Here is a 17,343-nt window from a genome sequence, read left to right as displayed (position 1 = left end):
TCTCGACATAATAGTAGTTACCATAGTGTCTCTTCCCTTAAAAGACCTCATTCTATCTTTACGATCTACGTATCATGAACCCCATTTCACAGAAACAAAAATGAGGTGTGAGTAGCTGAGGATCTTTTCTGAATTCACATAAAAATCACGGGGACAGGGTCCACCTTGTTGCGAGTCCTGGGTACCTGACATGACATACAGAAGGCCACCAGTGTGGTTATGAAGAAACTCTAAGCAGGAAGAGATCATATCTTAGAACTTTTGACTTCTTCTTGCCTGGATTTTCATCTTTTGGTTCAGCTCCACCAGCTTTTTCCTTGATCTTGAGTTGCCATGGGAACTGCCACCGTAACTGTTAATCATTTTGGGCACTGGTCTCAAGAATCTTTTAATCATATATTCTGCAGGGAAATCTTTTGATCAAGAACCCAAATATATAGGTATTTATTTGGTATTCTGTCTGTATTCCAGTAGAGACTTTAGTGTGTGTGTGTGTGTGTGTGTGTGTGTGTGTGCGCGCGCGTGTGTGTGTGTGTGTGTGTGTGTGTGTAAGCTAAATGTTTTTTAAGAAGATGACATAAAATTTCCAATGTTTTTTTACTGCATCGCACCCCCTGGGGTGAATGGATCTGTTTTGAACATCTCTTCCCTAGATTTCCTATCACTTTTGTGTGCAAAGAGCCCCCTTTCCCTTTATTTAACAAGAGTGTCCTCCTATTTATGAGACATGTAAGCTTGTAAACTAAGGACAAAAACTGCAAAAAACATGTCATCTTTTAATCTGACTTAACCAAAGCCCAGCCACAGGTATCTTGACTGAGGCTGTTTATAGGATTCTAGGGCTGTACCCCTCTTGTGCCTCTCAGAGTCTTACTGGGTAATGTGGGGCTCCTCAGCTGCAGTGGTCTGTGATAAATTTGCAGTTAGCAGTTATGCGCTTCGTAAATATTTGGGCTTCTGTTCTTTTCTACTTCTTTTCTTCATCCTTGGTTTCCTAAGATATCCTTTTGCAAAATTCCAACACGATCTTGGTAAATAAATAGGGAAATGGCTTTATGATAGCATCACTGGTCAAGGGTGAGTAAAAGGTCAAAGACATCAGCTGTGCAGCTCACTGTAGCCATCCTGGCTCAGGAGGTAGAGGAGCTGGAGGTGGAGGTGGGGCAGAACCAGACAGAAAACCACGAAGAGTGGGGTAAGCGGAAGTGGAAACAGGATCCATCAGTGTCCTCCTGGTTTGTCTGAAGTCCTGGCTCACCCCGCCCATCCAGTTGCATCTAGAGCCTTCATATATGATGACCTTCATATATGATGACCTTCATATTCGATTTCAATTCTGAGAGAGCAGTTTTGTCATCAGTGCTGTAACTAAATACTTTTGCATTCTTGGGAAGTTAAGATATAAACAGAGCCGAGGAATAGAAAATTCTAGAGAAATTTATGAAGATGGTGCCATACAAAGATATTTATGTAATCGAATGAGCAGTTAGAAACAGTGACATGATTAGCTCCCTGTAAATGCAGTCATCTTTTATATGTGAGGATAAAGAAGCAACTGGTTTTATTACCAGTTTGCATATTTGTCTGAAAAAGGCAAACACCACAGTGTAAGACTCACATCCCCTTCCATGTGACGCATGAGATGCCTGACATCTGTTCACCATACCCCAGGGTGTTCTGAATCTTTGATCGAGAACCCACACTCTTTCTAATAACCTCACTTCAAGTCCATTTGTCCCAGACCTTGGTAACGCTGAACTTGGAAGGTGTCCACCAATGATTCTTTGGCTTTATTTATCCGGAAATAATAATAAAATTATTACCAATGCTAAGCGCTATGCAAGGCACCTGCTCAGTGACAGATTTTTGATTCTATACCTTGATTGAGCAGTTGGGCTCTAACATGAAGAAGCATAATAATATTAATCCAATCATTCCTCCTTTGTAGAATGGTTTTGAGCTGGTGTCTCTGTTAATTTCTCATGGCTTTCACTAAATACCTGACACCCACGTGTTAAAGGAGGAAAAGTTTAGTTTATGGAGGTTTTGGTCTGTATGTGGTTCTAAGGCAGAGAAACCTGACAGAGGATACTGCAGAAGAGAAACAGTCCATGGCAGGGCAGGCAAGGAACAGGAAGGGATCAAGGGAGGAGGAGGACACTTTTGATATAAACCATAATAGCTGACATCTGTTAAGTCCCAACATTACCTTTCTGATATACAAATGAAGCTATCACAGAATTCAGGCCCTAAATAGGTTTTCTTTTAGTTGTTGAGTATACACACAAACTTTGGTATGGCATATGATATGGTTTGTCTATTTATGACTATAAAGTCTACCCTCTTCTGTCCCCATAGGAGATGGGCTTTGAAGAGGTCCACTGGACACGGCTCTGGCTCCTGCAACAGTGCCAGCTGTCATTTATCAACTTTGTTTTCTTCTTGGCCATGCCCTGGTCTTAGTACCTGACTTCCTCCATGGACACCCATCTCTTTCTCCTTCTTTACAGCTGTTAGGTTTTTCTGTGCTCCCAGCAATCCATCTCCTACGGTTGGCTTCTAGGGATGGTCTGCAGCCTTGGGCTGTGTTCCTGATGGATGGCTCTACGGAATTCCCACTGCAGAGCCAAGGCAGGACTAGGGAAGTGTGGTCTTCACATGCTACTCACACTGGCTGGAGGAGAGTCTCATGGGCCTCTGCTGCTCTTCATGCTAGAAGACTGTTCATCTCTTTCAGCTAGTCCATTTGGTGTTGCACCTCATGAGGAAGAAAATGGGAGGAATGAAATCTTGTCCCAAAAGTTATGTGGTTGCTTTCATGCTAGTAACAAGGAGAATGCTTACTAAATTATAGTTATTGTATTTATCTTAGTGTCCTGGGGCTGCAGTAACACAGTACTACCATCCAGGTCGACTGAAACAACAGGAACTAATTTCACACTTAGGAAACTAGAGATCTGAGATCAAGGTGTTAGCAGGGTCATTTCCTTCTAAGACCTCTCTCCTGAGTTTGTAGGTCACCATCTTTTATTGTGTCTGTGTCAAACTTTTGTCTTACAAGGACATCAATCATATCGGATTAGGGCCCATCCTAATGACCTCACTTTAACTTAATTACTCATCAATCAATAAATAAAATGTATTTATACATAATGGTATATTACTCTGTCATAAAGAAGGAAAATCTGAGTCATTTGTAGGAAAATGGATGAACTTAAAGATCATAATTTTAAGTGAAATAAATAAGACACACAAGCTTAAATATCACATGATTTCTCTTATGTGAAAAACCCAGGTATAAACAAATTAAAAAGCAAAATAAAGATAGATGACAGGAAACAGTGAGATGGATCTTTTGTAAAAGGGAAGGGAACCAAGAGATAGACAGAGGGAAGGAAATATAAAAAGAATCAAGGTGTGTTATGTATGTGTACCAACTTCCCATGATGAATATGATCATTATGTGCTACAAAAAATGAATAAAAATAAAAATTGAAAATACCCCATCTCCAAATACACACATTATAACGTACTGAAGATTAGTATTCCAACATATAATTATTATTTTTATGGAGGACCCAGTTCAACCAATAACATTTATTTCCACCTGGTCCCACCTCTTCAAAAGGTCATGCTCAGGATGATGAGATGTAAGTAAATGTTATGGTTGATACATTGTGTCCACTTGAGGAGTTTAAGAGACTCAGCAGGGAGCCAGCATCCTTACTTTGTAAACATCCTCATCCTGTGCAAGAGGAGGACAAGGAGATTTCCTGAGTGTACACATTGAAGAGGGGATAAACTGCTTAAAATAAAGGGAGAGAAAAGAGGCTTGTTCTCTCCCCAACCCTTTTTCTCCGGCTGTTTTTACTGGCTGCTAACTTGAAGAGTTATCTCAGGGCCATGCCACCCTGCCTTGGAGCCAGCTGAGTATGGACTGAAACCTCGACAAACAGTGAGCTAAATAAACCTTTCCTTCCTTCATTTTGGGTGTTGGGTGTTTTGTCTCAGCAACAAGAGGAAAGTTACCAAGACGGTAAGTAATTCAGTGTGAGGGAAGTTGTGTGTTTACTCTGCTAGGGATGTGTTGCTTTTGTTCACTGCGTAACACCTGTTAAAAGTGGCTCTTCTCTGGCTCAGGCATGAACCCCAGTTCCAGAGCAACACATGGATTAGAGTTCAGGTAGCTGCCTTCGCAAGCTACTGGCTTGGTTAATCCATAGGAGCTCAGTGGAAAACCCATCTTAGCCTTTAGGTATGTAGAGGCTTTAATGCTTATTGACGAAGTCCAATTCTATCCCCTTTCCAGAGCCCGGTAAGGCTGTTAGCCACAGGGTTCTCCCACAGCGGGCCAGGGAGTGCTGATAACCCTCAGAGACGCTCGGATCCAGAGCCTGCAGAGCTGTCCGCCACATGTCTGCTTCTCCTAGGACTCTTCATGTTCTGTCTCAACGTTCTAAATCATGGTCAGCGTAACTGGGAAAATGTGCTATGTCTAAAGCTCTCATGGTGGAGAAAAATAAGCATAAATTGTAAGTGTACTGGGTCACTGAGTGCCTGTGCAAGGTGTTCTGTGATTTCTTACACACCACATGTTTATACTGCAAAGAAACAACAGTCTTGCTCACAGTGACAGCTCATGTGAAGGCATCAGCAGTACACTAACACCTGAGATTTGGGAACAATGACAACGTAGGGATCCGTTGGAAGGCAGGTTCTCAAAATGGTGCCCATAGCCAACTTTAACTCGGGCTGGGTTTTGCTTGGCAAACAGTGTGTGTGTGTGTGTGTGTGTGTGTGTGTGTGTGTGTTGCATCTCACATGTTTGTAGACAGCAAACATTCTCTGGTTTTCTGAACATTTATCACTCCCTGTTCTCTCCTCCTATCTGATTCATATGTTTGCATGTAGCTGGTGGACCTGCGAGTCCTTAGCTCTGTTGGTTCTGATAGACATGACAGAATAGTAAAAAAGAAGATGAAAAGACAATAGATACCAGTAAAACCAAAGAGGCTAGAACTGTATTCTAGAACTGCAGATCATGTTCTGTAAAATTCTGGGAAGACCAGGCTCCTTCCGCTGGACTGGAGCTGCGGTCCATGGATGACAACACAGGTGTGACATGGGGGACCGAGGAAAAGACAAGAAGAGGGGTGCTGTGTCTGTGAGGCATTGCATCTTGGGCATTTACTGCAACGTCCCATCTAACGGACGGTACCCCTCATCAAGCTGGTATTCTTATACCGTTCATCATTCGGGAGAGGAATATTTTTCATGTAAATACGCCATAGAATAAATGCGTTCACTTAGGAAAGGCTGAGCATTCACACCTTTGCTGAGCATCATGAGTTCTGACAGGACAGTGAGTTTGCAAGCCCAGGGCCATGTGGCTGCAAAGTCTAAGCTTTTACATTTTCCCATTGTATCCACCAGTGTGGTGAGTTGTTTGTTATGGTACCATGTCCCATTCTGGGGGGAAATAAAGATACTTTTGGCCATGTTCTTTTATGTCTAAAATGAAAGAAATTTTAGTAGTTATCAGAGAAGAAAATATATATTATTACAGCTTAAATGACTTCCTTTACTGAGCAAAGGGTGGCAGATAATGAAATTACTTTTAGCTACTAAGAATAAAAATACAGTCCAAGGGCAGATGTACATGGGACTGAGTGAGAATTGATCACAAATACAAACCAAGGGATTCCAAGCTGAAAATAATGGCTAGAACCTACAGCGTATCTCTAAAAACAAGTTACAGATGCATTGCAGAGGAGCATGGTAGCTCATGCCTGTAATTCCAACACTCAGAAAGCTGAGGCAGGAGAAATGTCATGAGTTCAAGGCCAGCCTGAACTACATAGCAAGGCCTTGTCTCAAAACAAATAAAAATAAAAAAAGGTGCATTTCAGAGGAGAACACACATCACTACTTTGGTTGTTGAAGGAGGATCTTTCCAGTAAAGCCTTTGAATAGGTACTTAACCCAGAAGAAAAGGGTCTAGATAGACTGAAACCAAGGTTACTAAGGGAAAAGAGATACCAAGCATCTACTTAGGGTAGAGATTGGGTTACAAAGAGGAGAGAAATATCTAAGTGAGAATAGTTAAAATGAGAACATGAGAAAAAAAATAGATCCCATTACAAAATCCGTAGGAATGATAAAATTAACTATCTTAGATCACAAACATGTAGAACTTCTTTTTTATTTGTGGTTAAGAGGGCATTGTCATAAAGGAAAATGTAAACAGTTAGGACATGATTAAGACCCTGTAAAAGTAGGTCTTGATAAAAGGTAGTTAAAAGACCACTTAACATGTTTGGATACGTGCACGCCAGGAATGTGTGTTTCTAAGATGTTGGTGACAACAGCAGTTAAAGGTAATTGTTGGCCTCTGTGGGCTCTTATGAAAATCCATAAGAAGTGAAAAATGGTAACAAATTCGTTTTACTGGGGGACTTTATAGTTGTACGGGAACTCAGGAGATGCCTGTTTTACATCAAGCCTTTCTTTGGGTAAGTTAAACGTCCTGAGTAGCCCAGTGGTGCCAGATAATCTCTGCTTTCCCTCTCCAGACTGACTTTCTGCCTCTGATGCCCTGCTCTGTGCCCTGCGTGCATCAGTAACTTCGACCCCTCATTGAATGTGGCCAACAGAGGCATCAGGGGAGATGAAGGCAGGAGACATGTCAGATCCTGTAGCAGGAACAGGAACAGGAAAACACCAGCAGGTTCCCAGTAGCAGTGTTTGCCTGGTCCCTTGGCTTCCTTTTCATGGGTCAACGCTGAGTTCCCCAAGGACAGGCTTGGGGTCAGGGCTCACATCCATGCCTGCAGCAAGGCAGAGGTGAAGACCATTCCAGGTGAAAGAGGACGTGGTTATGACCAAAAGTTCATGCTGCTTCTTACAAACTGTAGCGAGTCTTGGTACACACACAGAAAGTCTTTTTGGGCAATAGTTTACATTTAGAGACACGATGGACTCAATGTTTTTGTCCCTCTCCAAATCTCTGTGTTGAAACTGAATGCTCAGTGAGATGGCATTTGGAGATGGGCGTTTTGGGAGGTGATGAGGTCACAAGAGCAGAGCCCCTAAGAATGGGATTAGTGCCCATGCGAAACAAAACCCCAGTGAGCTCCTTCACACCATCTTCACACAATGAGCCTGAAAGCAATCCTTGCCACACGCTGAATCTGCTTGGGCCTTGATCTTACACGACCCAGGCTCCATCAGTGTGAATAGTACAGTGTGTTGTCCATAAGCCCCGGAGTCCGTCGTGTTCTATTAGCAGAACTCCAACAGACTCAGAAAGGAGACTCCCCTAGCAAAGGACCTGACGTACCCATCAGCGTTGGGTCGATAGATTCAACTCCTTACTGGAGCTGCAGGTTGAAGAGCACTGATTTTTCACACGAGGTGGACGCTTAGGACTTTGTCATTGGTTATTTGTATCAGGCAAGATTCCCATGCCACACAGGCATGCACAGCTCTTGTAAAGGGGAATCACAGGCTGTTTGAGGTGAGACAAGCCAGGAGGTGAAATAAGGACATTTGCTTCAAGGGCCATCACAGCTGTTGTCAACAAGCCTGGAAAGAAAGGTCCCCTTCTCCCCACCCACGCTCCAGAGCCACAAGGGAGTCAAAGCCTGCATCTTATAAATACTTAACTGGGCCCCAGCCAGAGCAGCAAGGTTAACACCTTTTCAGTGCTTTTGGCCACCAGAGTGAACCACATGAATTGCCCGCTGCTGCGGAGGCTCCTCCTGGCACCTCTCAGTGCAGGCAAAGGCTTCTATTCCGTCCCCTCCTCTCAGGTCGCACGCAGGAGAGGGGCCTAGATTTTGTTGATGCGCTGGTTCTGCCTCAAATATGCTGAGCTCGGTGTGAAGCTTATTCTTTGGAATCATCAGATATAAAATACAAAGTTCCCAAGTTAAAAAGCAGCCATAAAAAAGGAGAATTCAGTCGTGCTTTGAATGTGCTGAGGAAAGTTACTTCCCCTGGCAAAGCATTTTAGCATTTCTGGAGTTTCCCCCTGGACCCCTTCATTGCTGCGATGTCTGGGACGGAGCACGGCTGTTGGATGAGCAGATGTCAGAGCGAGGAGATGCCTGTGTCTTGGGCTCTCACCGTGGGTAGCCATTAAAATCCTAGGGTGCATTCCAAAAGAACCAAAAGAAGATCCATCCTCTGGGGTCCTTCGTTTCAAGGAAGAGCAGGTAGAGAGCTGGAGAGGATTTTGCATCTTTAAAACACAAACACAAACTGTGAATCATAGGACTCTGTGTTATTCCCCGCCCCAAATCCCCTCCTCTGGGAGAATCAGAGGCCCAGAAAGGCAGGGAACTGGTAGCCAAGGAACAGAAATAGCACTAGGTTCAGCATTCTCTTGTCGAAGGCAGTGTGGTCTCCACATCTTTCCAAGTTCTCAGGCACAATGCTTCTCAAAAATGCAAGCCCGTATGGAGGCAATGTTTTCCCGTAATCCCCCATTTAGTAAGAAAATAAGAAATTGCTCTTGCGTGATTTGGTAGCCTCTGCCATAATATTGTATTACTGAAAAAAATAGGATAGTTCCCTTTTCATAGCCCCAAATTGTCTTACTTAACAATTTAAGGAGGAATTTAAACGAGGTCTTAACTCAAACTTAAAACAAATATTAGCCTAGTTATGACTTAAAGCCAAATAATCTGTTCTAATGCATTTCCCTTGTGGGGCGGTACAGAGCAATTTAAAGAGATTTTACAAAAATAATAAATTCCACCTAAGGGAAACGGAAATCTACAATTCTTTTAAAAGTGAGTCAGATTTGCAAAGAGCTGAAGGGAGGCATCCGTGTGAGGAGACCCGAATCGGTAGAGGGAACCCAACAGGAACTCCGTCTACTTTCCATGGAATCTGAGGTTCTTTTTCTTTTTTCTTTGTTCCTTAGAGTACTCGAGAATCAAGTCACAGCTGAATGGATGTATTGCTCTGGTATTTTACTGTATTACAATTTACAGCAGTATTTACTTCAGTTCTTGGCTTGCTGACACTAAAATTATCTTAAACAGGAATTATAACATAAAATTAGATTAGATATACTTCAACAAGTTTATCTCCAACAATAAATATATACAAATTCAGAAATGAAGTACCCTGCAATTTTCAGCCAGTGCTTAAAGTAATTACACATTCTGGGGTGATAGCACACGCCGGGTTTTTTATTGTGCCACAAGCTGGTGAGATACCTCTACCGCGCATGTTAATGCTAATTAGCAGATAAAGTGTAAATCTGAGGACGCCTCGGATTCTGTTGTTTTGCCAGTTTTCCCTCAATTGGAAATTGCTGGCGGAACGTCCCCTCATTCCGGCGTGGCCCACTCAGGCAGAGCTTCAGATGTCTTTCTTCGATGCTTTTTAATCCATCAGCTCTGCTCCTCGCTGCATGTCCCACTGCTGGTTTTTAATTCGGCAGCCTCCAACAGTTTCCTCCGTAACTGCCTTTCTGTGATCCATCATAGGAGAATTTATACTCTGCGGAACAATAGGTGGGGATGACATGTTTACTCCGCACTCCTCCATCCCTGTCGGAGAGGTGTTTTTGTTTAGCTGCTCATAAAGTGGCATTTTGAAACATGGTCCCAAACCAGGAAGAGGAAATCGTGCCCTGGAGTAAGCTTGCTTCCATGCAGGCAGCTCAGTCCTTGTGCTGGGGGGTCTTCAACACCCAGAGGGCCTGGCCAGCCTCCTCCAAGGCTCCAGGACTCTCATGCTGCACTGCAATGAGCTCCACACAAAGCTCAGGGCGATCCCATAACCCCTGTGCCTCCAGCCCTACCTTTGAAGGTCATTTATTGGGAAGTTTTATTTTAGGCTCTGGGGCTTAATTAACTTTGCATTTACATTCTGGCCTCCGAGCAGATATCTTTGGGTTTCAGGACTTAAGATGAACTCATCATGCCCTTCACCCCTCTCTTCATCTCTGTCTTTGGTTTCCGCCTCCATGTAGATTCGCATGGAGCATTCTGCCCCGCCACCTCCAGGCAGCCCTGGGCGTCTTAGCGCTTGGCCTGTTTGCTGAATGTCTACTGTATTCGCCATGGGCCATGTGTGAAAAATCTAAAAGGCCTAGCAAGACAATCAATTGTGGAATATTTGGAACTCAGTGAAAGTGTACCCTCTACTCCCACCTTTTGACGACAGTGGGCGAGAGTTATTAACAGTGAGACTGAGCCAAAGCCCAGCTCGGAGGTTAACTGCTGATGTGTGGGTAGTCAACATTTTGTTGGAACATACTGGTCAGCTTGGGCTGCCCTAACAGAAAAGTCAGAGAGGTTTACCAATACGCGTTTATTTTCCTGACAGTTCTGGGGGCCGGAAGCCCAAGGTGGCAGGCCAGCTCAGCTTCGAGGACCTGCTTCCTGCTTTTCAGTGTCTTCGCTGGACAGAAAGAGCACAGTGAGCTCCGCCGATTTTTCTTATTGAAGACATTAATTCCCACAGATCAGGGCTCAACCTTTCACCTTCCTTAACCTTAATTAACTTCAGTTCAGCTTTACTGTAAGAATTTGGGGAGGGGGGCTTGCAAACATTCAGTTCATTGTAATGTTTTCTCAAGCACCAAATGTACACAGATAGTGTTGTGCATCCTGAATATAAAAAAATCAATTATTCTGCATAGGCCTCCACTTGTATGACATTTAAAAAAATTAGTGACCCGTTAAATGTCTATTAATGTCCAACTCCCTGTGGTAAACACAATTATTATGTACTACAGACTGTGTTAATAAAAAAGTGAAAAGAAAAATTTTCTCCAGAAGATGTTACCCCTAGCAGAGTGTCTGATAGACTGGGGTGATCGTCCTGGGGTGTCCTGGGTAGGTACACACGTGCTTGTACGTACTGTGTACATACTACATTCTATGTTTCCAATTCGATTCATATTGCCTTTGTGCTTTAGAAATCTGCTTTTTTCTCCTACCAATATATCTTGAATATCTTTCCATGTCATTAAATGTTCTTTTATAACATGTGTTTCCATTTTTTTTTAATGGAAAAAAAAGTGGTTTCTTGCTGCTGAATTTCACGGTCAACCTGTTTAAATTTATGGCAGAAGCACTGTTAATTGAAAGTGTATCAGAATGACATGCTCAGTCCTGGGAGGAAATCACAGAGGAGTGAACAGAGTGATCTAATCCAAAGACCTGGAAAAGCTCTCAGGAAAATCACTGAACAAATCCATGCTGGAAGAAGCGAGAAACTACGAAGGCCCCAGCTGCCAGCAACGTTTGTTCTGTCTCTTGGAGACATTATTTGCAACAAGGTTGGGACTCAGTATAGTTTGTGTTCATTGATATGATAGGAAGTTGATGTCGGAATCAAGGGCTCTACAATTTTTACTCAGCTGCACGAACAAGCTGGCCTTACACTCTACCAAATGTGCGAATCTGTTGGAGAATGTGGGAAAGCTGCGATCAGCTGCTGTTTAAATACTTACAGGGATTACTTGTCATCTCTTAAAATCAGTTACATGAAAACACCTTGTAAATGTACTTTCTGAACAGCCCTTGCCAGAATGCTAATTTGGTGACAGTCCGGGAAAGTGACTGGCAGGAATTTAAATAACAATGAAAGATACGGGTTGGCTGAGGATGTGTGAATAATGAAATTAAAATTTAGGAAAATGAAGAGAACAAAGGTGAAGGAAAAAACGGTGAGCCTGGTCAGGAGAATTTAGAGAGGCTGGCATCATATGGGATGGTCAGACGTGTGTCTGGAACACTGTTGGTTTGCAGGGGTCAGTGCCTTTGGGACCTTGCTTCCAGTGGAGAGAACGCATGAAGGTGAAGTCTGAAAACCAGGCCCTATGAAGAACTTTTGAAGAGCTAAGGGCAATTAGTGGGCAAAAGGAGGGGCAGAGAGCCTGATAAGCTAACGGCACATACTCACCCGAGATTACTGCGGATGCTTCACCCAACAGGACTATAGTGAGAAACGTCTCTAACTCACTTTCCTCCGGGTGACCCACCATTGGGTGGTTGAGTACGTGGGGGTGTTTGAGGCACATCTGTCTCTGTAACATGTCCCTGTAAGGCCTCCAAGTTCACTTGTGATGCAGGATTCCACGGAAGAAATCACTTCTGTGCAAATTAGAAAAAAGCCCCTTTCTTGGTCAAGATGGATGACTTTATACAAGGCATGGAATGGTGGCTTTTTCCATTTTCTTGTGGGTCATTGAGTATGGAAGCCTTGGAGCCCCCCAGAGAGAGTGAGCCGCAGATGGAGGGAAAGGTCAGGCAGTCATGATGGGAATCCATGGCGGGAGTCAGGAATGCTAGTTTGGGGCCTTTATGGGAGAAATCCATTTTTAAGGTGATCTGCTGTTAAAACTGGGGTTTTATTTGTCACCACAGCTAATTTAATGCCTCAGTGTGCTGATATTTGATGACCCTGTGCTGCTTTTAAAGAGTCCCCTCTGTGAGAATGAGGAGGCTGGAAAGTACAGATCCATATTTCAGAGAAAACAGCTGTGGAGTAGGCAAAGGATTACAACCAGATAACGGCATGAGGAACCTCACTCTGCCTAGGACCAGAGGAAGACGAAGATTGGGAAACAATATGACGATTATTCATCAACATACCCAGGTATGTGTGTCTGATCTTTGTAATGACTCTGAAGAGGTAATTCCTCCATGGTAAAGATGAGGAAGCAGATTTAGAGACATTCAAGGACTCATCCAAGGGCTCATCAAGGATGTGGCCCAGGATCCACAGGGCATCTGTATATGGAACCACTCATTTCTAAGTGTATGGGTTAAAGAAGAGAGCTCTCTTGGGTTGCTTGAACTTACCGGCTCTAGAGCAGGAATTCCACAGAGCCCTATCAGCGCCTTATGCCACAGTATGGTTTGTTTGGCCCAGTTTCTTTTAAGACTATACAGGATTGCTTGTTTTGTTAGTTTGTTATAACTCGGCCCCCATGGAACCTAATAAAGAAGCAAGAAATGCAGCTTCGATTCAAGCCCTGTGATGCTCTCTGGCAGGGAACTCCTCAGGGTGGCCCTCACTGGGCAGAAAGTGCAGCTCTTGGCCTCTGGCTGCCTAAGACCGTACACAGGTCCCAGAATCCTCCTCCACCCCATCCTGCAGTGTGTATGTTAAGTTAGTAAGAGCAGCTCTCTGCTCATTGAATTGTAGTGAACTACACAACTCTTTTATGTCCTAGTTACCGCTCACCTATGATAGATCTTCGGTTTCAGGAGCGTATGTGAGAGGAGACTTTCTTACTTACATTCAGCTGGTGGTTGGTGGATTCTTATCCCGGATACTTCTGTTTTGCCTCTATGCTGTTTTGTTCTGGGTTTGTATCACATACTGCAGGAATTCTTAGGCCGTCACTGCTGATGTGACCTGGAATTTTCTGTCTCTTTAGCTTCTGGCTGAGGCATAAGAGCGTCTATATTTAATAATATTATATGCAATAAAATTTGAGACTAGAAGCCATAGACTGGAGGGCTGTAGAAAATGCATTTCTATGAGGTTGGAAGACAGGGTGATGTTTCTGAGAGTCCTCTCAGTGACCACGTATGCCCATCACATTTGCTACATCTGAGGCAAAAAATTCTCCTAAGGCAGCCAGTCTCATTCAGGAGGCAAAAGTTAACACCCGTGGTACAGCGTAATAAATTATGGCTACAATTTGCTTTGCTAGATCTGGTGAGTTACTCTGCTAGGTGACCAGGGACTTCTTAGTTAAATATTCTGTTCAAGGGGTGGTGATTATGCAAGCGATCTTTGGGAGGGTTTCTCAATCTTGGCTGCACACAAATGTCACATGGACGCATTTAATTAGCTTCTCTGGAGCTGGGATGCTAGCGAAGTGTTTTCCCCCAGTTTTAGTTTCAGTTTCAATCTCCTTCCTAAATTATCTGTACCTCGGGTGCTAAGAGGTGTGTGTTTCCCAGAATCATCCATCATCCTGGAGCAAGTTTTCCACTCAGAGATGATAGAAGACCACACACTTTCTATCTTAGATGCCAGCTCCGACTCTTTAATGAGGCTCTCCCGTGTCAGCTACCGTATCTCATCGTAATTATAACAAGTTGGCCTGGCTTGTATTTGGGCAAGGCTTTGAGTGATGCGGGCCTACCCTCTGACATTTAAATTGGGGGTCGGGTGGGAATCGCCCAGAGCCTCACAGAGGGTCTCACAGAAAGCCCTGGATGAAATGCTTTATCTCCAGAAACATCATTTCCTATTTGTATAAAAGATTGCAGGAAGTCTTAGGTGTTGAGATGATTCCAGAGGTGCAAAGCAATTCTGCAGCCACCCACAGGGAAGATGTTAATTACCCCAGCACCAGCTGAAAAGCAGATCTGGAATCCTGAGACCAGTGTTTTTCCACAGAGAGAATATTTTTCCATTTGGGACATGTGCTGCTGATCTAAGACAGCAAGTTAATAGTGGGACCTGCTAGCTTCTGCTGCATCCCCCTTCCATCTGGGACTTTTGCAAAGTCTAAGCTAAGCCTGGAACAGCGGCTGGCTGGGCACTGCCTGGTCCCGCAGTTCTCCATTGTTTGAGCTTCTAGCTGCACGCTGGCCAGTCCACCTCGGCCTGGGTGGTCCGGGCTGGCTTTGCAGGCAGCTGTAGAGATTCCAGCGGGCTCAAAGCCTCTGACGCAACCTTCTTGTGAAAGCTGATTGGCCAAGAGCTGGCAGCCAGCCACAGTCGGTTTCTTTTTCTTCCCAGTGTTTGCACTTTTATGCCTAAACTGCTACCTTCCCTGGGCTGAATGGAAGCAAAGTGTTGCAGCTTCATTTGCAAACCCAGAAGACAGTGGGTCTCTAGTAGAAGATTATCGTGGCTGTGAATATTCTGGTGAATATTTATAGATTCAGGAATCGCAGAGTTTGTTATTTATTTCAACTTTGTGCTCCTTAAAAATCATTAATCAAAGTAATTTAAAGGATGAAACAAAGAGACAATGTGTGCTCCTCATCTTTTGCATTCTCTGTAGTTGCTTCCCAGACTCAAAGTCAAAGCAGTCCCTAGGCTGTGGAGGGCCCCACCTTGGCTTCCCAGACAAAACAGGCTTCTTGCATCAGTGCCTCTTTTTTTTTTTTTTTTTTTTGTCTTTTTATCGGTACCAGGGATCGAACTCACAACTGCCTGCTTGCAAGGCAAGCGCTTATGTCACTGAGCTAAATCCCCAGCCCTGCATCAGTGTCTCTATGTATTCTCATTATCAGAAGACAGAGGATGTCCAGGTGTGGATAAGAGAATTTAAAAAGTAGCTGTTCACTGAGGCTCATGAGAATTCTGGACGTGTTTGCATCCCGAGGCAATCGATGTCCAGCACAGTCCTGTAAGGTCAGCAGGACCTGGATTCTGATTTTACAGCAGAAGCAGCTGAAGCTCGGAGAGGTTAAGCAAGCTGGCTGAGGATGCGGTGCAGGGATGCCTGGGCTTGCAGTGTGGTTACTGTGACAGCACATGTTACCGCTGCCTCCCTGGATTTACGAGGCCAGCACTCCCCCATAGAAGCCACCTCCCGCACAAGGGCAGCTTTGAACCAGCAGCGTTTATCATCTGTTTACTGCTAATCTCCAGGGCCTGCAGGACAGCCCACTAGACATTAGTTGTCCAGAAGATGCTTTCTGAAGGAGGAGTTTTCTTTCATTCTGGATTCTTCCAGCAGTAGTGTTCTTAAAAAAACTTTAATCTCAATTATTAGCTCTCTCTCTCTCTCTCTTTTTCTGGTATTAAATTTGGTGTTACAGCTCTTCTATGCTTTCTGAATTATGCTTTGGAGGAAAGGCAAGTGCTGTTATTTGGTTCTATTTGCTGGAGCCAACTGACAGGAACTTAAACCCCTTCTGCTGCTGCTCAAGAAACCAATGACAGAACAAAGCCCTGTAGGGGAAAATACAGTGTGTGTCTCCTTTGCTCAAAAGTCTTGTCTGGACATCCAGAGGCAAACTGGAGAAACTCTGGCGCCATCACATTTGCTGAGCTCTGTTTAGTGGAGAACTTATTTAAAGAGACATTGGTTGCCCTGGAAATGCTAACAGTCACTGTGTACGATGCCCACTTTGCCGGAATGTAATATTTTGCTGTCTTATTTTATGGATCTTCAGCAAACCATATGTCTCAGGGGTTGGGAAATCTGTGATCGTGTCAAATACCTAAGCGACATCAAGTTTGCCATCCTTAAAACTGGCATAATAGAGCTTACTTGTACCAAATTAGTTTACATTCTGGAAAATGCAATATAGCAGAGCCATTTCAATATTTAGCCTTTTTCTATGTGGCCACGTAATCAGTCTCTTCATGGGTATTTTTCTTTTGATCATTTCCATGGCATGGGAAAGTATTACAGTAAAGATACTTTTGCAATTAATTCGTTAGGGCAGGTTCTTCTAATATATTCTTATAAATCTTTTTTTTTTTTGCAAGAAGATTTAAGATGACATAAATAGTGTAATTTGTAATAATAATATCAAACAAGGAATATTTTTTGTTCTGGTCACTGATTCCCAAAGGAGCTTTATATTTATCTCAGTGGTGGGTATTATTAAGTCTGGATAGTGATACACTAACAGGTTTAAGATCATAGCACCAGCCAGTAGGGGAAATGGGATTTGAGTGCAGGTTTATCTGAGAAGCAAATCTGTATCAACTGTTGAGTATAAAGTACAATATAGTATAAAGTACTAATAAAGATGCAATAAAGGTTTTGATTACTGTCATCACCTCACTGCTGTCTTTCCTAATCATGCGTTGATGTGATTTACGTTTCTCAAAGTATTATTAGTGCCTTAATTTTTTTTTCTGGATACTACGAGAGGCCCAGTAGGTGAGGCTATTTTGGCTGTGATAATTGGATCTAGGAATGTGAATGCATTTTGTGAAGGTGTGTTTAGATCTTGGGCCAACAAGGCAATGTAGACCTTGCATTTAGAGGAGGCAAATGTGGATGAGGATGCTGTAATTCATGATCAAGGTGCGGTTTGGGTGTGTGAGGTGATATGAGAGACTGGTTTTGTCTAGCATAGACAATAGAAGTTGATCGTAATTGTTGAACTTCTTTTCCTTTATAGTTACAGAGAAGGTTGGAGAGCCTATTCTTAAAGCAATCTTAAGTTAACTGGATATGTCTAAGTATTATCTTCAGTAGGTCTGGGAACCCTAGAGCATGAGTTTTTCTTTACTATAGGGGGGAAAAAATCAAAGGACTAGAATCCAGGATCTGGTGCTGCATCCGTGCTTATTGGCTTGAGCTAAAAAATATATACCCATGGTGCCTTGCCTTGCAGTTTGTATTTTTTGGGAGAATGAGCTAGACTTCTCTTGCTTTTCCCA

Source organism: Cavia porcellus, unplaced genomic scaffold (genome assembly GCF_034190915.1).
Source record: "Cavia porcellus strain 051 isolate PalLab524CR breed Dunkin Hartley unplaced genomic scaffold, mCavPor4.1 scaffold_10, whole genome shotgun sequence".
NCBI lineage: Eukaryota > Metazoa > Chordata > Mammalia > Rodentia > Caviidae > Cavia > Cavia porcellus.
Note: the sequence above shows the minus strand (reverse complement) of the source record.